The sequence below is a fragment of the Cetorhinus maximus genome, chromosome 12, assembly GCF_964194155.1.
Source record: "Cetorhinus maximus chromosome 12, sCetMax3.hap1.1, whole genome shotgun sequence".
In the NCBI taxonomy this organism is placed as follows: Eukaryota; Metazoa; Chordata; class Chondrichthyes; order Lamniformes; family Cetorhinidae; genus Cetorhinus; species Cetorhinus maximus.
Genome location: NC_135890.1, coordinates 2,273,054 through 2,299,767, shown reverse-complemented (window position 1 = coordinate 2,299,767; position 26,714 = coordinate 2,273,054).

Here is a 26,714-nt window from a genome sequence, read left to right as displayed (position 1 = left end):
AAAAATCCTCAGCTTTAAAATTTAACAGAAACATTTCCGTTCCATGGATTAGCAAACTGGCGAGCGCAAGGAATAAAAATATAGAAAACTACATTAGGCTGCAGTGTAGCAGCAAAACCTGACAAATGATTCTTTAGGAGTAAACCTTTCTTTTGTCAGCGAAGGTTATGAGAAACTTCACGCTTTGTTTTTGTGGATGCTTCTCCACCATACCTGACATAGTCTAAAGCTGCACCAAAACGGAATTAAATTGATGTGTGAACTTAAGTGGAATGGGTTTGGGTCCAGTGGACAATTTAGAGGCTTTAGGATTTACTGCAAAAATATCGTCTTAGTTTTGACAGGAAAACTAACAGCATGAGCAGTAGAACATTTGAAAGGTTGTGTCAGTCACATGAGCCAATGTTTAGCCTGGCCTTTCTCTCTGTAGCTGTTGACTACAGCACTTTTGGTAAATTTGAGGCTCTGTAACATGACAGGCATAAATACAAGAGATGGATAACATGGTTGAAGGATCTGAGGATAAGTCAATTACTTCATAACAGCAAACTGAAAGGAACAGACCCGGAAATAATCATTTTGACAACAGACAGGAAAGGTCAGAGATCAGGTTTTAGTTGAGTCACAGTACAAAACCTCTTAGGAGTCAGGCAGGTGTAACTCTAAAATGCTATTGACACTTGACTTGAATAAGAAAACTTTGTATTTCTTAGGATGCAGTGCAATTATTTACAAAACATATAAGTTAGAGTGAGAGTCATTTTTACAACTACTTAGACTCCTCTACAGATTTACTAAAATGAAACGCTCTTAATATTTTCACCCAAGATGCTCCAACTTCCCGAAATGACAGCAGAGGCATAATTTCTGGCAGAGCTATTAAAAATTTAACAGTAGGTCTCAAAGTCATGGCTTTTGATAATTATAATGAAAAACAGGTTAACTGATCAAACCTCTAATTAATGTTCTTGGGATCTTATTGGAAAATGGTGGCTGAATTTGCCTACCTGACAATAGTCACTCTACTGCAGAACAATTAATTGTAGATCCAATTCTCAACACATTCCTGGGAGGTGTAATAAAGCACTATGGAAATCCAAATCTATTTCCTAAAATAGCTGGTTGATAATCTCTCCCAGTTGTTATGAAGTGGCAAATAGTGTTTGCCAGGCAGATCAAATCCATGAGGGAAACTCGATTGTGCTACCACAATGGTTTTGTTATTTGCATTTATTTCGAGATGCGTGCACTGAATTCAGAAGTAGTAAGTCCATCAAGACTTTAGAGATTTTTAAAAAAACTAAAATTGAAATATTTATTAACAAAAGAGGAGATTTCAAGCACATACATAGGACTACAAATTACTACTGTAATAATTCCTAAAATCCCTAATTAACCTGACTCTCAGTTACACCTCCTTTAAGGCAATGGTCCAAAAGTAGATATTTTTGTTTTAAACAGATCCAGAAAATTACCACAATACCCAGGACAGTGGAATTCAAAATGGCTCACTCCAGCTTCGATTTCTGTAGACAGCAGGTTTATGTACAAATATTGGAGGCTTCAGACACTTTGGTTAGATATTATAATGCCTTCTCTGACACATAGCCTCATTTTCCTTTATATATGTTTTTCTCTTTCTTAATATGTAAGTTCTATTGTTTCATAGGTCTTTGAAACTGTATCTCCCATATAACATAAAAACTTACATGTTGTCGCTATATATTATCAGTAACCCTTGAGAAAAATAAACACATTCCTTAGCCTAATGTAAAGGCAAAATACTGAAGATGCTGGAAGTTTGAAAAGAAAACAAAAAATGCTGGGAAAACTCAGCAGGTCTGACAGCATCTGTGGAGAGAGAGACAGAGATAACGTTTCGAGCCCGTATGACTATTCTTCAGATCTAAAGGGATCTTCAGATCTGCCAACTCCAGCATGATGCCACCACCAAATACATCTTCCCTTCACCCCCCCCCCCCCATTGGCACTACATAGGGACCGTACCTTCCGTGACACCCTGGCCCACTCCTCCATCACCCCCGACATGTTATCCCCTTCCCATGGTACCTTCCCATTCAATCGCAGAAGGTGCAACACCTGCCCCTTTACTTCCCCCCTCCTCACCGTCTAAGGGCCCAAACATTCCTTTCAAGTGAAGCAGCATTTCACTTGCACTTCCCTCAATTTGGCCTATTGCATTCGCTGCTCCCAATGCGGTTTGCTCTACATTGGAGAGGCCAAATGCAGACTGGGTGACCACTTTGCGGAACACCTTTGGTCTGTCCACAAGCATGACCCAGACCTTCCTGTCACTTGCCATTTCAGCACACCACCCTGCTCTCATGCCCACATGTCCAACCTTGGTCTGCTGCATTGTTCCAGTGAAGCTCAACGCAACCTGGAGGAACAGCACCTCATCTTCCGATTAGGCACTGTACAGCCTTCCGGACTTAACATTGAATTCAACAACTTCAGTCTATGAACTCTCTCCTCCATCTTCACCCCCTTTTTCATCCCCTTTTTCCCATATTCATTTTTTATTTTATTTTATTTATTTATTTTTAAATTTTCATTAATTTTTTTCCCACTTGTTTTCATTGTTATTTTTTACATTTATTTCCATTTTCATTCCTTGTTTTATCCCCAGCTTTTAGCTTATTTTCGATCTTTCTTCCCCCACCCCACCCCCACTTGGGCCGTCTGTCACTTTCCAGAGTGGTTACCCTGGTCCAGCCATTATCATATTTTGCTTCCTTAATGTCACCATTAGCACCTCCTTTAGCCGGTACAACAACCGTTAACAACTCTTTGACCTTTTATTTATGACGTCTTTTGCCATCTCTCCTTTGCCTCCACCTATCACTGGCCTTCTATCCAGCTTCACCTGTCTCACCCCCTTTAAACAGTATATATTTCACCACATCTCTACCTCCTTTTAGATCTGAAGAAGAGTCACATGGACTCGAAACGTTAACTCTGTTTCTCTCTCCACAGATGCTGTCAGACCTGCTAAGTTTTTCCAGCATTTTTGTTTTCATTTTACAATCCTTAGCCTGCTTGTCTGACTAATTGGTAAACAGACTGAGATCCCTTTGAAAACCAAGTCCCCCTTCACCTCCCTATAAAGGCAAATTCCCTTCACATCTTACATGCTAAGACCTCAACCATGTTTATTCATTAGCATGTTAAAGACACTTCTACACCTTACTTCTTTTGATAACTTCAACTTGCAGTCTGCTTAGCTATAAAATGCAATTAAATTACGCACAGACAGAACAACACAGCCCCCTCCATAAACCTACTTTACAATAAACCAGAAAAATATTATGAAAATGTATTATACTCTCATGACACGGTTTTATATACAACTTGTATGTTTTGTAGCCATTTTTTTGTGCTTCATTTGGAGTTTGAAATTAAATAACTAACTAAAACGACATTATCAATGTCTCTTAGCACTTTAACGGTTCTGGATGATGCTTCAGTGTTCCTTCTTCATTAAGAACGAATCCAAATTTAGTGGCCTGGAGTCAAGCTTAGCTCCACTGCAGATGAACTAACTTTTGCACTGTAGCTACAGTGTGTACCATCCACAAGATGCACTGCAGTAACTTGCCAAGGCTCCTTCGACAGAAATCCCAAACCCATGGCCCCTACCGCATTGAAGGACAAGGGCAGCAGGTGCATGGGATATCTCGACCTGCAAGTTCCCCTCCAAATCACACACCATCCTGACTTGGAATTATATCGCTGTTCCTTCACTGTCACTGAGTCAAAATCCTGGAAGTCCCTCCCTAACAGCATTCTGGGTGTACCTACACCACATAGGCTGCAGAGATTTAAAAAGATGACTCACCACTGTAGTGATTGTAGGTAAAACCTTTCCTACTGCCTTTCAGGGTCACGTGATTGTACTGACAAATGGGCCCTAAGTGTGGGTAAATTCTGGGGGTGGAGCTTTCTAGTCATGGACCTGGCTCAAGCTTCTACAAGAACTCTGTAATAACGTTATCTGTTTTAAGTAAGAAACCTGTCCGGTACATCAAGTTCATTACAACCACCTACCTTCTGAAGGGCAATTAGAGATGTGCAATAAATGCTAGCCTTGCTGGTGATGCTCACTCCCTAGGAATGAATGTAAGACAAATCCTATATGTAGTTAAATCGAACCATGATGCACTTCCAAAGGCCAGGTCTTGGAGTGGATCCTCATGTGAGGACAATCACCTTTTAGTTACACTCTGTTGCAATGAGAGAGAGAAAATGAACAGCCACTGGAATTTGTTCAGCATTTTAAAAAAGATGATCAGCCCAAAATTGAGCACAGTGTTACAAATGTGGTACATTCACAGCACTCAGTGACTTTGGTAGTTCATTCTTGTTTTAATGCGTAACATCCCCTGTGATAAAATCAGCACCCCCCTTTCAGATTTTTGACTATATTTTACATCTGTCGGATAGCTTTTACTGCTTTACAATTGTTGATCTTTAAACACCTCAATAAGAATAATTGCAAAGCTTCCTAATTTAGGCAGCCATTCTTTTAATCCAAAATGTGTACATTGTTATTTTGTACTGCATCTGCCATCATTTCACTCACTTGCCTAATGTTTTGCTCTGTTCTTAACAAATTGCAAATACTGTATCTCTTAGCTTAGTATCATCTCTAAGTTTGTATATACTTTCCTCTAATTCTAAGCCCAGATCATTTTATGTACAGTGTCTAACCTGTGACTCCAGTACCAATCACCCAATCACCATGGGCAACAATGGGATAAGATCATAAGACCATAAGACATAGGAGCAGAAATTAGGCCATTCGGCCCATCGAGTCTGCTCTGCCATTCAATTATGGCTGATAAGTTTCTCAACCCCATTCTCACGCCTTCTCCCCGTAACATTTGATCCCCATACCAATCAAAAACCTATCTATCTTGGTCTTAAATACACTCAATGACCTGGCCTCCACAGCCTTCTGTGGCAATGAATTCCATAGATTCACCACTCTCTGGCTAAAGAAATTTTTCCTCATCTCTGCTCTAAAAGGTCATCCCTTTACTCTGAGGCTGTGCCCTCCGGTCCTGGTCTCTTCTACTAATGGAAACGTCTTCCCCATGTCCACCCTATCCAGGCCTTTCAGTATTCTGTAAGTTTCAATCAGATCCCCCCCTCATCCTTCTAAACTCCATCGAGTATAGACCCAGAGTCCTCAAACGTTCCTCATATGTTAAGCCTTTCATTCCTGGGATCGTTCTCGTGAACCTCCTCTGGACCCTCTCCAGGGCCAGCACATCCTTCCTGAGATACGGTGCCCAAAATTGCTCACAATATTCTAAATGTGGTCTGACCAGAGCCTTATAAAGCCTCAGTAGCACATCCCTGCTTTTATATTCCAGTCCTCTCGAAATAAATGCCAACATTGCATTTGCCTTCCTAACTACCGCGTCAACCTGCAAATTAACCTTAAGAGAATCCTGGACTAGGACTCCCAAGTCCCTTTGCACTCCAGATTTCTGAATTCTCTCCCCATTTAGAAAATAGTCTATGCCTCTATTCTTCCTACCAAAGTGCATGACCTCACACTCCCCCACGTTGTATTCCATCTGCCACTTCTTTGCCCATTCTCCTAACCTGTCCAAATCCTTCTGCAGCCTCCCCGCCTCCTCAATACTACCTGTCCATCCACCTATCTTTGTATCATCTGCAAACTTAGCCAGGATGCCCTCAGTTCCTTCATCTAGATTATTCATGTATAAAGTGAAAAGTTGCGGTCCCAACACTGACCCCTGCGGAACTCCACTAGTCACCGGCCGCCATCCTGAGAAGGACCCCCTAATCTCCATTCTCTGCCTCCTGCCAGACAGCCAATCATCTATCCATGCTAGTACCTTGTCTCTAACACCATGGGCTCTTATCTTACTGAGAAGCCTCCTGTGCGGCACCTTGTCAAAGGCCTTCTGGAAGTCCAAGTAGATAATGTCCATTGGCTCTTCTTTGTCCAACCTACTCATTACCTCCTCAAAGAATTCTAACAGATTTGTCAGGCATGACCTCCCCTTGATGAAACCATGCTGACTTTGCCCTATTTTACCATGCACTTCCAAGTATTCTGAAATCTCATCCTTAATAATGGACTCTAAAATATTACCAACGACCGAGGTCAGGCTAATCGCCCTGTAATTTCCTGTCTCTTACCTCACTCCCTTCTTAAACAGAGGGGTTACATTAGCGATTTTCCAGTCCTCTGGGACCCTCCCTGACTCCAGTGATTCCTGAAAGATCACTACTAACGCCTCCACTATCTCTTCAGCTATCTCCTTCAGAACTCTGGGGTGTAATCCATCTGGTCCAGGCGATTTATCCACCTTCAGACCTTTCAGTTTTCCTAGCGCCTTCTCCTTGGCAATGGCCACCATACTCACCTCTGCCCCCCGACTCTCTTGAACTTTGGGGATGTTACTCGTGCCTTCCACCGTGAAGGGAAGGGAGAGGGCAGTGATGGGGAGAGGGAGGGGTCAGTGATGGGATGAAAAGTACCTATTCAGTTCCTCTGCCATTTCTTGTTCTCCACTACTACTTCTCCAGCATCATTTTCCAGTGGCCCAATCTCCACTTTTGCCTCTCTCTTACCCTTTATATATCTTAAAAAACTCTTGCAATCTTCTTTTATATTATTGGCTAGTTTACCCTCATATTTAATCTTCTCCCTCCTTATTTCTTTTTTAGTTGTCCTCTGTTGGTCTTTGTAGGCTTCCCAATCCCCTGGTTTCCCACTGCTCTTCGCCGCATTGTATGCTTTCTCTTTAGCTTTTAGGCTGTCCCTGACTTCCCTTGTCAGCCATGGTTGCCTCGTCCTCCCTTTAGTATGCTTCTTCTTCCTAGGGATGAATTTTTGCTGTGTCTCCCAAATTACTCCCAGAAACTCCTGCCATTGCTGTTCCACTGTCTTTCCTGCTAGGCTCATCTCCCAGTCAATTCTGGCCAGCTCCTCCCTCATGCCTCTGTAGTTGCCTTTATTCAACTATAATACCGTTACATCTGATTCCAGCTTTTTCCTCTCAAATTGCAGGGTAAATTCTATCATATTATGGTCACTTCCTCCTAAGGGTTCCTTCACCTTAAGCTCCCTTATCAAATCTGCCTCATTACACATCACTAAATCTAGAATTGCCTGTTCCCTAGTGGGCTCCACCACAAACTGCTCCAAAAAGCCATCTCGCAGACATTCCACAAATTCCTTTTCTTGGGATCCACTACCAACCTGATTTTTCCAGTCTACCTGCATATTGAAATCCCCCATGATCACTGTAACCTTGCCTTTCTTACACACCTTTTCTATCTCCTGGTGTATCTTGTGCCCCACACCCTGACTACTGTTCGGAGGCCTGTACATAACTCCCATTATGGTTTTTTTTACCTTTGCGGTTCCTCAACTCTACCCACACAGATTCTACATCATCTGACCCTACATCATTTCTTGCTATCGATTTAATTTCATTTCTTACTAACAAAGCAACCCCACCCCCTCTGCCAACCTGCCTATCTTTTCGATAGGATGTATATCCTTGGATATTTAGCTCCCAGTCCTGATCCCCTTGCAGCCATGTCTCTGTGATGCCCACCACATCATACCTGCCAATTTCAATCTGCGCCACAAGCTCATTCACCTTATTTCGTATACTGCGTGCATTCAGATACAACACCTTCAGTCCTGTATGTCCCGTCCCCTTTCTCATTGTCGTCCCTTTATCTGATGTACTTGAAGTTAGATTCCTAGCCGTTTCCAAACTCTCTGTCCTATTCTGTGTTCTGGAGACTTTAATAGCCTCTCCTGGGCTCTCCTTTCTTTTCAGTCTTTTCATAATTTTCCATGAAGTTGAATCCACCCCCCACATGCTAACCTGCTGCTTTGTGTCCCATTAGTCATACTTCTTGGAGATTTACCCTTCCCTTCCCCCCCACTTTCCAGTTTAAAGTCCTGTTGACCACCCTATTTACCCTTTTCGCTAGAACATTGGTCCCAGATCGGTTCAGATGGAGACCTGAATGATATTGCTCTACTGGCAATGTCTCAACGCATTGTGGGTGCTGCTTACTGGCTGGGTGAAGCACACTGGATTGGTGCAGCTCACTGGCTGAGGGTGATGCACTGGGTGGCACTGGCTGGGTGAAGTGCACTGGGTGGGTGCGGCACACTCGGTGCAGTGCACTGGCTGTGTGCGGCGCACTGGCTGTGTGCGGCGCACTGGGTGGGTGCGGCGCACTGGCTGGGTGCAGTGCGCTGGGTAGGTGCAGTGCACTGGGTAGGTGCGGCGCACTGGGGGGGTGCGGTGCACTGGGTGGGTGCAGTGTGATGGGTAGGTGCAGCACACTGGGTACGTGCAGCGCACTGGGTGGGTGTGGTGCACTGGGTGGGTGTGGTGCGCTGGGTGGGTGCGGTGCCAAAATAGTACATTTGAAGGCTGAAAATGGAACTGTGATAGAACGGAGGTGAAATAGACAACACAAATAAAAGATTAACTTGGGATTCTTCAAGGAACAAGCAGCCAGCAGGAAAGGACAAGCTGCTGCTTTTCCAATATCTGCCACTGAGCTCCTCACTGCTGGTGGTTGTTGTTAGAAAAGAATCTGTCCCATTGTCAGCATCGAATTAATAAGTTGAATCAAGACAACTATGTGAAGATTAACGGATATCATAAAGACTGCTTATGTTTTGCCTATCTGTGAAATCATAAGCTTTAAATGGAGATCACAGACCTGACATGTTACATTCTAATTATGTACAGGAGAGATTGACAAAGGGGCTGTGACTCTGGGTGGGGCACAATTGGGCTCCAGGCAAACATGCCAATTGTTGCCTTTCCTGCTGCTGGCAAGATGGCATGAGGGTTAGTCACACCTGCTGTCCCCGTCCCATGCCATTTTGTCACTCAACTAGCCCCCTAGCTCATCCCTAAAGGGCTGGTAAAATTCAACCCTTTGTCTCTTGTCGTGGACAGAATTTATGGCCAGAATTTTGAGGTCGTCAGGCGGGCATGGGGAGTGGGGTGGGGGTGGTGGGGGTGGGGGGGGTTGGAGGGGGGGGTTGGGGGGGTTGGGGTGGAGAGAGGGGGGGTGCACGAGGCAGGCCCAGGAGTGGCAGAGAACCAGTCCGCTGCCCACAATCAGGCCACCACTGTGATTTCACGCTGGCCAGCTAATTCAGGCCCGCCCAGCATGAAACGCCACTCCGCACTGACCGGAGATGACCGAGCGGGGGTGGGGGCCTGTTTAAAAGCCGCTCAGGCTGCCCCTGACAGGCTGCCATGGAAAGATGTCTCATAGACATTTATAGCACAGAAGGAGGTCATTTGGCCCATCATGTCCACACCAGTCTACAAAGTTCTGACTACACTAATCCCATTTTCCAATGCTAGAGGCTGTGGCAATGCAAATGAATACCTAAATACTTCTTAAATGTTACGAGGGTTCCTGACTCAACCACCCTTTTAGTCAGTGAGTTCCAGACTCCTACCACCCTCTGGGTGAAAAAATTTCTCCTTAACTCCCCTCTTAGCCTTCTACCTCTTACCTTAAATCTAGGCCCCCTGGTTATTGACGCCTCTACTAATGGAAAAAGTGCTGTCCTATCCACCCTATCTATGCCCCTCATAATCTTATACCTCTCTATCAGGTCCCTTCTCAACCTTCGCTGCTCCAAAGAAAACAGCCCCAACCTATCCAATCTTTCCTCATGGCTCAGACCCTCCAGCCCAGGCAGCATCCTGGTAAATCTCCTCTGCACCCTCTCCAGTGTAATCACATCCTTTCTACAATGTGGTGACCAGAATTGCACACAGTACTCCAGTTGTGGCCTAACCAGTGTTTTATACAGTTCCAGCATAACCTCCCTGCTCTTGTATTCTATGCCTCGGCTAATAGAGGCAAGTATCCTATATGCTTGCTTAACCATCTCACCTAACTGCCCTGCTACCCTCAGGAATCTGTGTATATGCACACCAATGTCCCTCTGACCCAGGATTTCCCACATAGTGAAGGATTTGCAAATCATGGGACTGAGCTCCCCAGTCTCCTGTACTTTTGCAATAGATTCGGGTGCTGCTGGACACGGCAGGTGGGAGGGCAGGTTGGGTCAGCATTCGGCCCACTGCTTCTCTGATGAGTGCCTTGCCGTCCTCCTGGAGGAGGTGGCTTCTAGGAGGCACACCCTTGTCACCAGGGATGGGAGGAGGAAGCCACCACACCTCACAAACAGGGCACGGGAAGAGGTTGCAGCAATGGTGAGCAGCCACGCTGTTGTATGGTGCACCTGGGTGCAGTGCCGAAAGCGCTTCAATGGCCTGCTGCCCTCAGGAAGGGTGAGTACCATGTTGGCATGGGTCAGCGCGCAGATGTGTTAAGGTGTTGACGTCCCCCTGTGGAGCTCAGGGGTGTGAGTGCCAACTGTAAATAACGCTGGAGCTGGCCAAGGGGGTGAGCTCTGGCTGCTTGGACTGAGTGCCTTGCGGCTTGAGGGCCTCGACTCGGATGTGCCCTGCGAGGTGCTCCTCATCTGCGGTTGGCCAGGCTGCAATGGCCCTGCAGGTAGAGAGTGGACTAATCAATGCTCCTCTGTCCTTTCAGGAGAAGAAGGTTCACAACAATATAGAAAGGTCGCGATCTGGTGGAGGCCCTGCTAGCCTCCTAATCCTTTCCCAATATGAGCAAGATCCTTGGAGCTCAAGAGCTGGCATGTGCCCCATTCAACCGGGCTTGGAGAGGCGGGGGTGCCAGATGAAGGTAAGAGTGCAGTGCACAGATCTGAGACTTTCAGTTTGTGCAACCATTCACATCATTGATGTGAGCCTCAAACCTGGAGTCCCCATTGGTCATTGAAAGACGAGGGCACCATGATGCTGATCTCCATTGTCTCACCAGGGTGCTGGCATGCACAGTGACAGAGTGATGACTTTAACTAATGACATGTCCTTGTTCTCCCTATTAGGTTCACCAGCAGCCGTTCGCTCTGTGGACCCCGAAGTGCCCCCCCCCGACACTGGAGGACCACTGAGCCACTGTAGCACCTGTGTCACACTCACTCTCTGAAGCAGGCACCAGCGCAGATACCAGCGCGTTAATGGGCATTAGATCGGTAGCTAGTAGCTTGGTGCATATTAGTGAGAGCACTTCACACTCGCTTGAGGTGCAGGCGGAGGCAGAAAGTGCCCAGGGTGCCGGCAGTCAGAGGACTGCTGGGGACCAGGACAATGCTCAGATGAAGGCTGATGATGAGCCTCTGGAGTTGTCCATTAGGCAGCAGATTCTGGCTGTCCAGTGAGCTGTGCAGGAGGAGCTGGCGGAGATCCAGGAGGGTATACATGCCATGGCCTCTGTGATGGAGGAGTCCATGCAGAGCACGAGCGCTGCATTGACCATCATGGCCGAGTGCACTGCCTCCTCAATTGAGAGAGCTCTGGATGAAGGCAGCAGCTCCTCTGCCCCTCTGCCAGTGACCGTGGCACCTGATGAGGCCACGGCAACTGGGCAAATGCCAACCATGGCACAGGCCACTCCCTCCCAGGCGGGGCCAGCACAGTCTCCATTGGCCAGAGGACGACCACTAAGGTCATCAAAGCCAACAAGACAGCAGAGTGAGCCGGCTGTCTCCAATGCCAGTGCCAGCGAGGGGGGAGAACCTAGACATAACACGTTAAAGGCACCATGAGCACAAGAGGGATAGGCCATGGGTGATTTTATGTTCATTTATGTTGACTTAATGTATACTGATCGCGGCTGAAGACCAGAAACATTTAAGCAAATATTATTGAACTGTAAGAATGAGATAAATTGTGTTTTTGTCGTTAAGGCCTGAGCACGCTCGATGTTTTTATTTCATTGGTGCGGGGTACGCCATATGTAATGCTGGGCGCAGGTGGCTCTGAACTTTATTGCACAGGCACTGGGTGTCCTTTGTGTTCAAATGAAAGGGTCCTTTTATGCATCCGGGATGGAGGCAGGAGTCTGGGCATGCTGTTGAAGTTGACCCTTGGTAGCCTAACTGAAGGAGTATTGGATCAAGGCATCCCTGGTGTCCCTGCCTCCCTGGAGGTTACCGAGGTCTGGTTCCATGCCCTCAGTGTTCACCTCACTGTGCTCACTTGCGGACTCACCACTGGATTCATTATCTGTGGCCTGTACAGATGCGTCAAGATCCTCTTCCTCCCATGGGTTCCCCTATTGCCAGTGCCAGGTTGTGGAGGGCACAGCATGCAACCACTATCTGTGACACACGATCTGGGGGGAATTGTAGTGCTCCCGTTGAATGGTCCAGACATCGGACGTGCATCTTGAAAAGACCTATGGTCCTCTCTATCACCGCCCTTGTGGAGGCGTGGCAGAGACTTGGCCCAGGTTTTGTGGTCAACAGTAAACAAATGGCACCTGCCACTTATTACACTTACACTCATCCACAGATTTTCTAGGGGTTTCTTGTACTGTAACTTGCAGTTATTAGAATTCCAAAACAGTATGGGGCTCACTCAAAAGGTTCTGGGAAATCTGGACAGGGCAAACAACTGTGTAACACCTTTTAATGAATCAGATTGAAGATCCCTCACTCAGGAACATCAAGCCTAAATCAGCAAATGTAAGTTAGAATATTGAATTCAATGCCACATCATGTAGAGGAAGTGAAATGAAGAGAGGGGCAGAAAGATTGGATTCAGAGGGAGGGAGAGAGAAAAGGGACTGAAAGAAAGTTGAAAAAATAATTATTTAAATCTCCAAGCCTCATTATGTATGCTTGGCTGGGAGCCCAGACATCCATTAGAGGATTAAACCACCTGCACTCCAGAAACAAAACATTGATTGATTGACAGCTCAGGCTCTCTGATCTCTGCTGTCAATTTCACCATGTTTACTTACACAAGCTGAGCGGTTTCAAGGGCTTGTGGTTTTTGTTGTTGAGACTGCAAAGGGTCTGGATGATTGACACATTGTTACTTTGGAGTGAAGTTACTTTTTTAACATAGTAGAAATTAACAAATGGATTACTTTTTTAAAGCTTTTCTTTTACAAATATCTCTGTCACTATAGGCTTCATTGGTTCTATACAGCGTATAGTGGGTCAATGGGCATGAAGTGCCATAGCTTGGCATGGGAGGTCTGAGGGGCCATAGGAGTTGGGTGGAAGGACAGAGCTTGGAATTAGGACATGAGGTGGCATGGATGGGGCATGGGGAGAGTATGAAGGGGTGTGAGAGGTGAGGGCTGGAGGGCCTTTGTGTTTTTATCTTCACTGGGACAAAGTCTCCCAGCACCAAGGTGGGGCTTTTAAACAGCCGGCCTCTGCACCCACAGCCCCTGTGACTGTCTCCAAATTTCTTCCTGGGTTGGCTGGCCCGACTCCAGCCCACACCTGCCTCCTCAGCAATGACGATCCTGCCTTTGTGGACACTTTCCCCTAAGGGGGTGGGGGGGGCAGGTGGGGGCGAACTGGGAATTTTCCCAACGCCCATCACCTGCCTTGAAGATGAAGCTCCAGCCTCTTAGTGTCTAGAGACCAGTTTAGCGAAGCTTCTGGAGGAGCAGGGCCAGTCAGACAGTAGCTTGCTGATTTTCCTGGCTCAACTGCACCTTTGCAGTTGGTGTAAGTTACTATGTGATTCACTCTTTAATGATGCTGATGACCTCACCATGATTTTTCCCGTAAAATCCAGGCCTGCTTATTGTGGAGGTCATTTGCCAGAGTAAGCACTGACCTGCTTCTTAAAGTTGTGCTAATGTTTGAAACATATTGCTTAACGGTTTACTTGACACAATCTTCTTCAGCTCTCTGCCCCAAGGTAGGTCCTTGGTGATTATTTGTCTAACTATGGCAAAGTGCCATGATTTTTTGCTATGGGTCGGGTGAGGAGGCAGCCCTGAGTTTACCTCAGCTGGAATGGGGATCAAACACTCTGCTGTTGGTGTTAATCTGATCCCACATGTCAGTTGTCTAACCAACTGAGCTATCCTCCCCAAGACACGATATTTTAGTAAAAATTGTTGCTGATTGGTATTTGTTGGAAATCTAAGCAGCCAGTATTTTTTATGGCTAATTGGATTTAAAGAAAATGTCATTAAACTCAAAAATATTGAAGCTCAGAGCGTACTTGCAGCTATCACACGATTTCTGCTTTGGATAGTTTTATTTGAAGCAATGGTTTTAAAAATAGATGATTTGAACAAATTTGCAAGGTGTTTATTGCACTGAGGTGTCAGGTGCTATAAATGGGGGTTAATTGGAATAATGCAATATTCAGTTTCCTAGGTATAAACTCTTATTCAAGTTCTCTTTTTTTTTCAAGGTACTGGTATTTTATACTTGCCATGCACTGAAAAAAACATTATGAATTCCTTTCCCTCAGGGTCAGTTTGCTACAGCTTTTAATTACTCAACGTAATGTGCCTCTGGCACAAGTTGAAGCATGTATTTCAATGAAGGAAACATTTGCTGCTGCCTTCCAGTGCACATTGTAATTATTACCTGCACAGGTATGAATTAATAAAGTATGAAGACATGTGCTATGACATGTCTATATAACTTGATCAATGATACAAGGCACTCTACACTATGTATTTTGTCTTGTAATTAATAACTTTGGGTTGACATTTAAAACATCTCATTTTCAAATAGTACATGCACTTACACATTTTCAAAAGTTTGCAATAGCCTTGAAGCTAATCACCCACAAGCATCCTTTCTTCTGCAATGTTCATGTATGCAGGTGTTAAAAAGATCAAGAAATCAATAGATGTTGTTTCTTTTGAAGATTTTAGTATGATTCCTAATTTTATATCCCGTGAAAATAGGTCTCCATTACCCTAATCTTTTGTTGTCTATTTATTAGGTATTATTTATTAATCTCAGCTTTGGTGTTTGTGGGTAGGCTGTCTTATTCTGTTTGGTACAATATTTACACCCATGACATCTAATTACTGAAAAACATCCTCTCCAGAGTAAGGATGGAGCTCAAGAGAAGATTGCACAGGACATTCGCAAATACTTTTGTTAATTACCCTGCCATTGACTCCACAGAGCAATGTCCAGCTGCACAATCAGAAAGGAACTGACTCAAGAGGTGATTCACTGATTCAGTGGGATGACTGTGGCCCCTTTTTGACAGCCATTGACATTGCTCCCATGCTAGGGACTTGACACAGCTATTCCTAACGTGGGGATGATGGTCATATTTGGTGCAGCGGTAAGTTTCAGCTTCTGTACTTCTGAATGAAATGATTCCCACAAACTAAATAAACAAAATTTGCAGCAGCTCAGATATATAACTGTCTAAAATACTCGTCACACAGTCTGAGAAAGTTGCACTGTGTCAGGTGGTTAATTTCAGGGACTAGACAGACTAAGGCCAATGAGTGAAGTTGAGGAGGAGGATATGGGGGAGCATCTGTCTGACTGGAAGGACAATGGCAGGGACTGTCAGCTCAGCAATAAAAACCATGATATACCTCACATTCCCCCCAAATTTTACCACTGCAAAGAAACATGGCAGGCTGCCCTCTCTGCTCATGAAGCAAGTTTAACTCTTAAACATTCAAGTTCTAGAGGACATCTAAAAGCTGTTTCAGTAGGTTTATACCTAATTCTGCCCCTCTCAGCTAATCTAATATCATTGATGGTACTGTTTTTTTTCGTTAATTGGCTGTTAAGCCACTTGGAAAAAGTGAAACCAACATAATCACGCATCAACCTCTAGATGAATCACGTCAACAGTTTGATATGATATTACAGGGTAATTTTAATTAAATTATACAGAAATATGTGTCAGGTGTACAGCCCTATCCCCAACTCATGCTCATATCTAGTGCGGCTCCATTCTTGAAGTTAATCCTTAAATATTCTTTTATAAAACATCAGAGCAAAAATGGCAACTGTTAGCCCATTTGTGAGTTTGCACGATACACAGCAAGCAATGATGTGATCAGGCCATCACTCTCAGACCTGAAAAGTGCCCAGTCTACCTCTAATTACCCTGGAAAGACAAAGTATTTAAAAAAATCTGAACGACAGATTAAGTAAAATGTTTCACACTGCTGTTATGCAGTGGCTGCCCAAGTGACAATTTCCACTACCAGGACGCTGCCATCAGTACAAAAAGACTTTTGGCCTACCGCATAAATGAACAACATTGTGTATGAATTTCAGTGCCAGCAATGTCAAGTATGTAGGCCATACGTCTCAGGAATTGGCCAACCGAATCAAACAATATGTTCCTTGGTTGCTCATAATAGGCAGAGTACAGAACATACCCAACCAGCTCACACTTGCAACACTCCAAACCAAATGCCTATTGCTAGATGTGATTTCACGATTGGGTAGCACTTGCTGAACAATCCTGAGTACGCTAATAGTTACACTAACAACCAATTTAAACTAATCAGCTGAGCTTGTAATGTGGTTCACTTATATTTGCTAGAAGTGATGTGCATTCATACACAGGGACCTGTTCACTGCAAACAAAAGGAATATGTTCAAACCTTTTTTGAATTACTTGCGAGTTTGTGGAGCCTATAGTTCCCCGTTCCTTTCTCCATGGCAACACCTCGACCAATCCAAATCAACTTGCTAACCAACCAATGTCCTTTTCATCTGTAGCATAAATTAAGTGATCATTTGAAATTTGACATTCTTGCATTTATCCTGATGAATGCAAGATAAGAAGCTTCAGCAACAAGTCTCTCTTTTCAGCAATATTTGCGGTATGATTGTGGCAAATATAACAATGAAATTTCCTTTCCACTCATTATGATCACTGATGAAACCCAGGTTGTGTGGCTGTGTTCCATTATTTAAGTAAAGAAAGTAGGTGGTGACCCTGATTCATCTTGCAAAGTCAATGGCATCATGTCTATTCGGAATGAGATTAACAAGGAAGTAACCACTGATTCAACAAAACCAATTAAGTATTTCAAATTAAATATCTGGAAATCAAAGCAAATTGAAATCATTTATGGTGGGAAAAACATATTTTATTTTAAGGTGCAAGATTGAATTTCCTACATTAGTTTCCCTGTTTGCGCGTGTGAAGCCAGTTTGAAAGGCCTGAACTGGTGTGAGTGTTAAAGTCAATCACAAATGCGAGTTCCCTTAGTAGATTGGCAGCTATATTTCCAAACTATTCAAGGTTTATTGCGTTCCATGATTGTCAGAAACTTGAGCTGTTTTGCTCCTATGAACAGGATCAGTTAGCTTGGTCAGTTTTGGCAGGAAATCCTGACATAGCCACAAAAACAGCAACATTGACGGTAGGGGGTGCACCTTAACTAATTGAAACTTTTGTAATTTCTTGATCAACGACTGCTCCTATGAACAGTACTTTTGGAGGGTGACCTTTTATGGTAAAAAAAGATCCCTGCAATGTGAGAGATAATTTATGTGTGGGCAAAAGATTGCTACCAAAAATTCCAGTGTGAAACAGTAATTTAAAAAATAATGGAATTCATTTTCAGGATGTGGGCTGTTGTTGGCTGCCGCTCAATTCGAGGATGATGTCTTCTCAGGGTCATGAGCTCCTGCCATTAATCTTCTTCATGTGACTGAAGAGGCCAATTCTTGATCCACAGGTCTTTGAACACATGAGGCAGGATGTCCCACGGGGTAGTGGGATTGGGATGTACAAGATTTGCTTCCTTTTCATTCCTTATCCGCCTCTGCTCTGCCTCATCATTAAGACATTGTGACTCAAAGTGTGATGCAGCTTGAAGAACAAGTTGTTGCCATATTGGACAATTGGCAGCAAGCTCCTCCCAGTCATTAACACCAATGCTGCTGTGTTTCAAGGAGAGCTTCTGAGTGTCTTTGAAGCATTTTCTTTGTTCTCCCCGGGAACGTTAGCCATTTGAGATTTGAGAAAACAGGACAGGGCGGGGGAAGACGGTCTCCGGTGATCCGGTCACGGTGTCCAGTCCAAAGAAATTGATTTTGCAGGAGTTTTGCCTAAATGCTTGTGGAGCTGGTTTCAAGAAGGACACTAGCGTTTGCTTGGAGATCCTCCCACTGAATGTGAAGGATGTGGTGAAGGCATTGCTGATGGAATTTCTCAATGTGTCACTAATACACGGTCCAGGTCTCACTGCGGTATAGGAGTGTGTTGAGACATCTGGACCGTACAGTAGGGTTTTTGTTGACTTGTGGGGATCTTTGTTGTCTTTGGTGATGTAGTTTGTAGAAGGCTGAGCTGGTACAGCTAATCCAATGTTGGACTCCTTGTCAATGGTGGACTTTCGAGAGAGGTGGCTACCAAGGTGTGGGAAGTGCTCAACATGTTCCAGAGTCTCTCCTTCAACATATATGGGGGGTAGAATATTTTTTTGTGGTTTGTCCCGTGACCTAATATGAAGGTTTCCCTCCACTCATGAGTAACTCTGGTCTGACTCAGGTTAGTTAGCTCAAAACTACTTTATTTATGCTATATAAATACATAAATGATGAACTACTAGGCAGGTGCATCTCTCTTGGGCACAAACTATTCCACCTGCCCTACAGGGTCTCTAGCACATGACTGTCGATGTCATTGTTACATCATGATACATATCAATATCTCATTACCATAATTAATAACCTACACAATATTTGGCTGACCTGCTGTGGGCTGATAAATGAGTTTTATTTTGGCAACATTCAAGGACAGGCCAAGTCTCTTGTATGCAGAGTTGAAGAGGTCGTAAGTGGGCAATGACACTGCAGACATCCACAAACTGTAGACCACGGTGGTCAGTTTAGTTTTGGCATGGGAGTGACTGAGATTAAAGAGCTTCCCATCTAGACAGTAGTTACTACTGACACCAGGGGGCAGTTAATCTTTGATGAGGTGAACAGCCACTCTCAGGTAGATTGTAAATAGTATGGGGGCTATCAAACAGCCTTGCTTGACACAGGTCTAGATTTTGAAGGTGTTCTGTTGCAAATCTCTCATGCAAGACAGTTGCAGTCATATCACCATGAAGCAGTTGCAGGATTATAATGAAGTTTCTTGGACATCCAAACCTTTGGAGCACAATCCACAGAATCTCGCAATTTACTGACTCAAATGCTTTGGTCGCATCGATGAATGTAATGAAGAGTTCCTGGTGTTCTTTGACATTTTTCTTGAATTTGTCTAGTAACAATGACCATGTCAGAGGTTCCTCTGGAAGGTCTAAAGCCACACTCTGGCTCTGGGAGGATTTCCTCAGCTGCAGGAAGTAGATGGTTGAGGAGAATGCATGTCAGGATTTTCCCTCTTCAGAACGAGAGGGAAGTATCTCGACAGCACAGCATGATTTATCTCCCTTCTTGAAGAAAGGTACAATTGTCTCATTTTTGAAGTTTGGGGGGGTGGGGGAGTTCTTTTCCTTCCCAAAACATAGGGTGAAAGCATTGAGCCTTGATGTAAACAAACATCCAACAGCTTTGAAGACCTCAGCTTGAACAGTATCGGAGCCAGAGGCTTTGTTGATTTCTTCCTGTCTGATTGCTTGTTGTAGCTCCCCATCAATGGTGTTTCACCCATGGATTCTACCACAGGTACTGGGGGATAGCCTGGAGACTATCAGCTGCCACTGTGGATTCACAGCAGAGGAGTTGTTCAAATGTTCTTTTCAGTGTTGACCGATGACTTTGTCACCCTTAAGAAGAGAAACACCGTGCTGTGGGCAAAGAGGATTTGGTCCATTTGACCTCAGTCTATGGATGGCCCTGGTGGCTTCAAAAAAGCTTTGTATGTCATGATGATCAGCATATTGCTGGAACTCTCGGGCTTTCTCTTCCCACCACATGTCATTTGTATTCCAGATTTGTCTTTGGATGCCAGCCTTGAGATGTTGGAATGTTGCCTTCTTGGCTTGTGACTTTGGGTTGTGCTACAATAAAAGCTGCTCATCATAGTTCCAGGAGGTCACATTCACTACTGCTTTCATCCAACCAGTCCTGGTGTCAACAATGCTCGAACCCAATGGTCTGGACACAGGAGTCTAGTACAGCTGACTTTATTTGATCCCACAGTTCTGGAATTGAGTTGGATGTGTGAAGATTTTCCAGATTGGTGGTGAGCTGCACTTGGAATTCCTCACTTTGGTCGGGTGTTTTAGGGCTGAGACATTGTTAAATCCTTGTCACCAGTTTGTTGGATCCTGTTCGCATGTTTGTTGTAAGGGGCGGCTGATTTGGTACTAGTGATAGAAATGAGTAGCAGGCACTTCGTAGGTAGAAACCCTGTGTTTATTTACAACGGTACTCGGCAGCAGCTAAACATGTACTTACACTTCAGACTCTGGGGAGAATTTTCTCCACGTCAGGTGGGTTGGGCGAGAGCGGGCATGGGTGGGCGCGCAGCCAATCGTGGACGTTGATGGGTCAATTAAGGCCCGCCCAGCGTGACGCGCACCCGGAAGCGCTCAGTGCTCCCTGTGCGGGCAGGGGGAGGAGGGAGAGTCTGGGCCTGCGCTCTTTCACACATGTGCGCAAAAGAGCACGGAAATCTCCCCGAGGCACGGAGCTGACTCAGAGAGATTAATTTAAGAATAAAACATTGTGAAAAAGAAAAATAAAATTACTCAGGCCTGTCCCTTCATGTGACAGTGTCACATGAGCGGGGACATGTTTATGCATTTCAATAAAAAATTTATTTAATTTATAAACCCTTCATGAAACCTCATCCCGCCCGTGGATGAGGTTTCATGAGAAATGCGAAGGCCGCCTGGGCTCTTCACCTGCCCGACAACCTTAAGGTTGGACGGGCAGCCCAGACAATCAGCTCAATTAGTTGTTAAATAGCCTTATTCGGCCTTTGACAGTTCAGTGGGCACGCAGCTAACTCTGGTGTGCACCCGCTGAACTGATGATCGGAGTGACGCACGGTGACATTGGGGCGCACGCCCGGAGTCACCGCGCGTCATTTTACACATCAGCGTGTGGGCCCCGCCCCTTGTATGCTGACCAGGAGATTCTGAACTCTATCTCTACACTACTGCTGCTACTAACTACTAACTGCAGACTACTAACCACAGAGGTAGCACACGCTACTTTGCCAATGGACACTAAGATCATGTGATCTTCCATTATAACATTCTTCTTAAAGGTATATTACACATCAGATTACCACAGACATGGATCTTTTTCCCCTTGGACTAATGGGCCTCGTAATGTATTGGTGCCAGTCAATGATCTGTCTAGCTCACATCAGTCCCCAAATGGATTGAGTGATACAGGCATCACTTACATCTTTGACCCAAACAATGACATAATCCAGGAGGTGTCAGTACTTTGATCTAAGATGCGTTCATATGGTTTTGTATTTGTCCTTTTGGTGAAAGCGAAAATAATGAGACTATGCTGAGCAGGATCACAGAATCACAGAATTGTTACAGTGCAGAAGGAGGCCATTTGGCCCATCGTGTCTGCACTGGATCTCTGAGCGTTTTAACTTAGTGCCAATCTCCTGCCTTTTCCCAGCAACCCTGCACATTGTTTCTATTTAAATAGTCATCCAATGCCCTCTTGAATGTCTCAATTGAACCTGCCTCCACCACACTTTCAGGTAGTGCATTCCAAACCCTAACTACCAGCTGTGTGAAAAATCTTTTCTCATGTCGCATTCGCTTCTTTTGCAAAACACTTTAAAACTGTGCCCTCTGGTTCTTGATACATTTATGAGTGGGAACAGTTTCTCCCTATCTATTCTGTCCAGACCCCTCATGAATTTGAAAACTTAGTCAGCAGGAGGACTCCATTTGCATTGGCTTTTCCCACCATGTTTTTCCATATGATTTCTCTCCAGACATCACAGTCATGGCCAACACTGACATTGAAGTTTGCCAGGAATAAGATCTTTTCTTCTTTGGAGATGGCAGAGAGGACTTCTTCGAGGTCAGAATAGAGCTTTTCCTTTACATCTTCATCGGAGTCAAGGGTCGGGCCACGAGTGTTGATGACAGTAGCATATTGGTTACAGTTAAACTGTAGGTAAAGAACATAAGAACTAGGAACAGGAGTAGACCATTTGGCCCCTTGAGCCTGCTCCGTCATTCAATAAGGTCATAGTTGACCTTCTTGTGTTTCGATTTCCACATTCCCAACTACCCCCGATAACCTTTGATTCCCTTGCCTAACAAGAATCTCTCTACTTCTGCTTTTAAAATATTCAATGACCCCGCCTCCATCACCTTCTGAGGCAGAGAGTTCCAAAGTCACACAACCCTCTGAGAGAAAAAAATTCTCCTCATCTCTGTCCTAAAAGGGCGACCCCTAATTTTAAAACAGTGCCCCCTAGTTCTGGACTCACCCACAAGAGGAAACATCGTCCTTCTTGTCAAGGCCATTCAGGATCTTCTATATTTCAATTAAATCACCCCTCACTCTTCTAAACTCCAGTGGAAACAAGCCTAGTCTGATCAACCTTTCCTCATAAGTCAACACACTCATTCCAGGTATCAATCTAGTAAACCTCCTCTGAACAGCCTCCAATGTATTTACATCCTTCCCTAAATAAGGAGACCAAAACTGCACACAGTATTCAAAGTACGGTCTGACCAATGCCCTGTATAACTGAAGTATAACATCCTTACATTTATGCCCAATCCCTCTCATCATAAAGGATTGCATTTCATTAGCCTTCTTAATTACTTGCTGTACCTGCATACTAACTTTCTGTGACTCCTATATTAGAACACCCAGACCCCTCTGCACCTCAGAGTTATGCAGCTGTTCTCCATTTAAGTAATACTCTACTTTTTTGTTCTTCTTGCCAAAGTGAACAATGTCACATTTTCCCACATTAAACTCCATTTGCCAGATCTTTGCCCACTCACTCAACCTATCTATATCCAAAGTGTCATGAGTCTTTAATTTATACAACTGGGGAGTTCTGGCAGAGCATCCAAGATCCTATTCCGGATGGCAAAACCAACTCTGTGGACAAGAGGATCACTGTCAGCCTTCCCCTTCCAGTAAAGTTGTATCCCCCTCTGTTCCTTCAGCTGCCCCTCTCCAGGAGGATGGGTCTCACTGAGGGCAGCAATGCCAATTTGGATTCTTCATTGTTACAATTCTTCTTTCTGGATGGTCAGTGGTGAGATTATCCATGTGTGTCCTGACATTCCATGTTGCAAAATTTAATATTTTCTTTCTTTGACAGCAAAGATGGTAATCCAACAAGGTGTGCCTCCCCCAGTCATGAGAATGTTTAGGGGACCTTTTCTAGCAGCCTCCAATTTGGGGTGAGCAGAGAGTATCCTGAAGGGGATAGTTCATTCACAGATGCTGCTGTCCAAAGACACCTCTCTCCTAAAATAGATGTCCAATGATCTTCATGCAGCTGTCATCTGTATGCAGATTCTTCACTAGGGACTCCGATATTCGCAGCCCTGTTCCTGTTGCCAATTCTCCATTGCCACAGGACTTGGCAAATAGACCCTGGTAGGAGCCCTGTGCATGACTTTTTTTAGCATGGGATATTGGGGGCCATCATTCTACACATGATCTTGACAGGTTGGTGGTCAGATTTCAGTGACATGTTAAATCACGATGATCAGGATCACCTTGCTGCTGTAGCCTTCTTCCGCTCTCACAACTAGTGTGACACAATCATCCTTTACCTGTTTGGCCATTAAAGACCTTTTGGGCTGCACTTTGTCTCCTCCACAACCTGGCTGCCATGGTGGTCCTGCCAGGAGCATGGAGCTCCCAATGGCATCATTCAAAGGATGATCGGAGCGCACAGGCCTCGCCACCGTGTCAAGGTGGCGCTCCATGGAGCAGGGGATTTGGGTGTCGCTGGCAGGACCAGTAGTTAGTGCCCACAGCTAATTGCACCTTCATGAATGGCTGTGGTCTGTGCTATAGCAAGTCATGATGTGACCGTAAGACCATAAGATGTAGGAACAGAAGTAGGCTATTCGGCCCATCAAGTCTGTTCTGCCATTCAATGAGACCTTGGCTGACCTGATAACCCTCAACTCCATTTTACTGCCTTTTCCCCATAACACTTGATTCCCTTACTGATTAAACATCTGTCTATCTCCACCTTGAATATACTTAACCACCCAGCTTCTACAGCCCTCTGTGGTAAAGAATTCCACAGATTAACTACCCTCTGAGAGAAGAAATTCCTCCTCATCTCTGTTTTAAATGGGCAACCCCTTAGTCTGAGATTATGCCCTCTGGTCCTAGACTCTCCCACAAGGGGAAACAATCTCTCAGCATCACCACCGCATGGCCGCCAGCAACGAGTCCAGAGCGCCCCCTCCACACCTGAGGGCCAAGACTTGCAACTTGCACATCATTTCAGCCAGCCAGGCACCAGCGCAACGACAAACACTTCGGTGGGGAATATAATGTCGGCTAGTGTCCCAGGGCACAGTGGAGAGGGCACTTCATAATCGCTGGAGGAGATGGCACGGACAGAGACTGCCGATGGCACCAGAAGCCGGAGGACTGCAGGGGACCAGACACATGCTGAGTTGGGCAGTGATGATGTGCCTCTGGAGATGTCAGCCATGCAGCAGCTGCAGGACATGTGGCACGATGCACGGGAGCATCTGGCAGGGTTGCATGAGGGTGTGCTTGAGTTGGTCTCTGTGGTGGAGGAGTCCATGCAGAGTGTCAGTGATGGCATGAACCTCAGGACAGAGCTTCAGGCTTCCTCCACTGAGAGATTGGCGACTCTCATGGAGAGGGCCTTCGATTGGATTGAGAGTCTTCTGATTGGATTACGCTCTGACCTGCAGCCCTCACAGCGCTAATGGCCACAGGTGGTCATTCCCAATGTGGGAGATGTTCTGGGCACCAAGTGTCGCCGCTTGGAGCCCATCCATCTGCGGTGCGCAGAGAGGTCCAATGTGACATCACGTGGGCGCAGCAGCTGCCTGTCGTCGCTGCGAGCTCCTCTCAGGGCGCTCCGGATGAGGGCAGCAGCTCCTCCGCCCCTCTGCCAGTGACTGTTGCATCCGTTGAGGCTGCGACAACTGGGGAGATGCCAGTTCTGGAACTGGCCACTCCCTCCCAGGCGGGGCCAGCACAGGCTCCACGGGCCAGAGGACGCCCGCCAAAGTAATCGAGGCCAACAGGACAGCAGAGTCAGCAGGCTGGCTCACAAGCCACTCCGAGCGATGGGGCGGCACCAAGACGTAGCACCCGAAAACGTAAACATAAGGCACATTAGGCACTCCATGGGTTTGTCACTGGTGATTTTGTGTTGGCCCGAGATTAGAGAAAATATAATTATGTACGTCTGAGCGATGTTTGTGGTTTATTTTCGACGGAATGAAGTCCACTTTTCTGACCATGTCTGAGGGTGTTTCCTTTGTGCTGCATTTGTATGTTTCACAGACATCTCATGAGTGTTTGAGTGGACATTGATGTTTCTGTACTCAGGCCTTAGTTGCAGCTGATGAGGTGGAAGATGTAGCACCTAAATCCCACGTGTGGAAGTTCCAGGCAATGCTGGTCCTGCTGATCCATGTGTGTGGAGCTAGCTGAAGGTTCTTTGGATTAAATTGTCCAGGGTGTCTCTGCCTCCTTGGTGTAGTAGTGGGTCAGCGTGCTGCCCCTCATCATCGCCCTGTGCTTCCTCATCCTCTGAGCCACTGCTGGATTCATCATGTGCAGCCTCATCCAGGGCATCAAGGTCTTCAGAATCAGCATCCTGCAATCACACACTATCTGCACGTTCATGGAGTGGAAGCCCTTCCTGTTGGCGAAGGCACCAGGCTCACCCGCTCGTGCCTTGATGGCCACATGTGTACAGTCTATAGCACCCTGGACATGGGGGAAGCCAGCAATGGCCGTGAAGCCTCTGGCTCGCTGTGTCTGGCTTGCCTGGTCGCAGCGGAAGTTGGTGAATGTCAATGCCCGTCTGAACAGAGCGTCTGTAACCTGCTTGACACAAGTGTAGACAGCTGATTGGGAGACACCGCAAAGATCACCCACTGAGCCCTGGAAGGAGCCAGAGGCCTAGAAGTGGAGGGCAAATGTGTCCTTTAGAGCTGTTGGCATGGGGTGTCCACCCACACAGTTAGGGGAGATCTCAGGGCCAATCATCTGACAGATATTGTTCACTGTCCCCCTTGACAGTCGGAGCCTCCTTCGGCACTGCACCTCAGACATACTGAGGTAGCTGCTTTGCTGCCTGTAAACCCTGGCAGCAGGATAGTGGTGTCTTCTGCAGCCCCTTCCACCTTGGACAACCTCTTGGCCCTGCGCCCCATGTGTCTGCACCTGGCCTCCCAAAGGTGGCTCCCCTGGAGGCTGATTGTCCACTCCTAGCCTCCTCCTTATTCTATCCCTCCCTTCCTCCTCAGGGGAGCTGCCTCCAGTGGAGATGTCAGAACCCATACCCAGGCTAAATGGAGGCCTCCGGAAAGCTGCAGGCCCGATAAAGATTCCTGTCTGCAGAGTGCTGAGCTGAAGCTTCAAAGTACAGAGAAAGCTATTGGAAATCGATCTGAACTGGTAACAATCACACAGGCAAGTTTAAAACAATTCCTGCATTAAATACTTCAAAAAAAACATTAACAACCCCTCTGAGCCCACATATCCCGCCCGTGGAAGAGGTTTGTTAAAAAAATCAGTTACCCACCTGCCTATTGGGCCCGTGCGCTGAGGTGAAGATCACACGGGCTCCTAAAAATCGGCGTTGATTGCCGAGTTAAGGGCTTTAACAAGGCCTTTAATTAATGGCGGGCACGCGTCAAGCTTC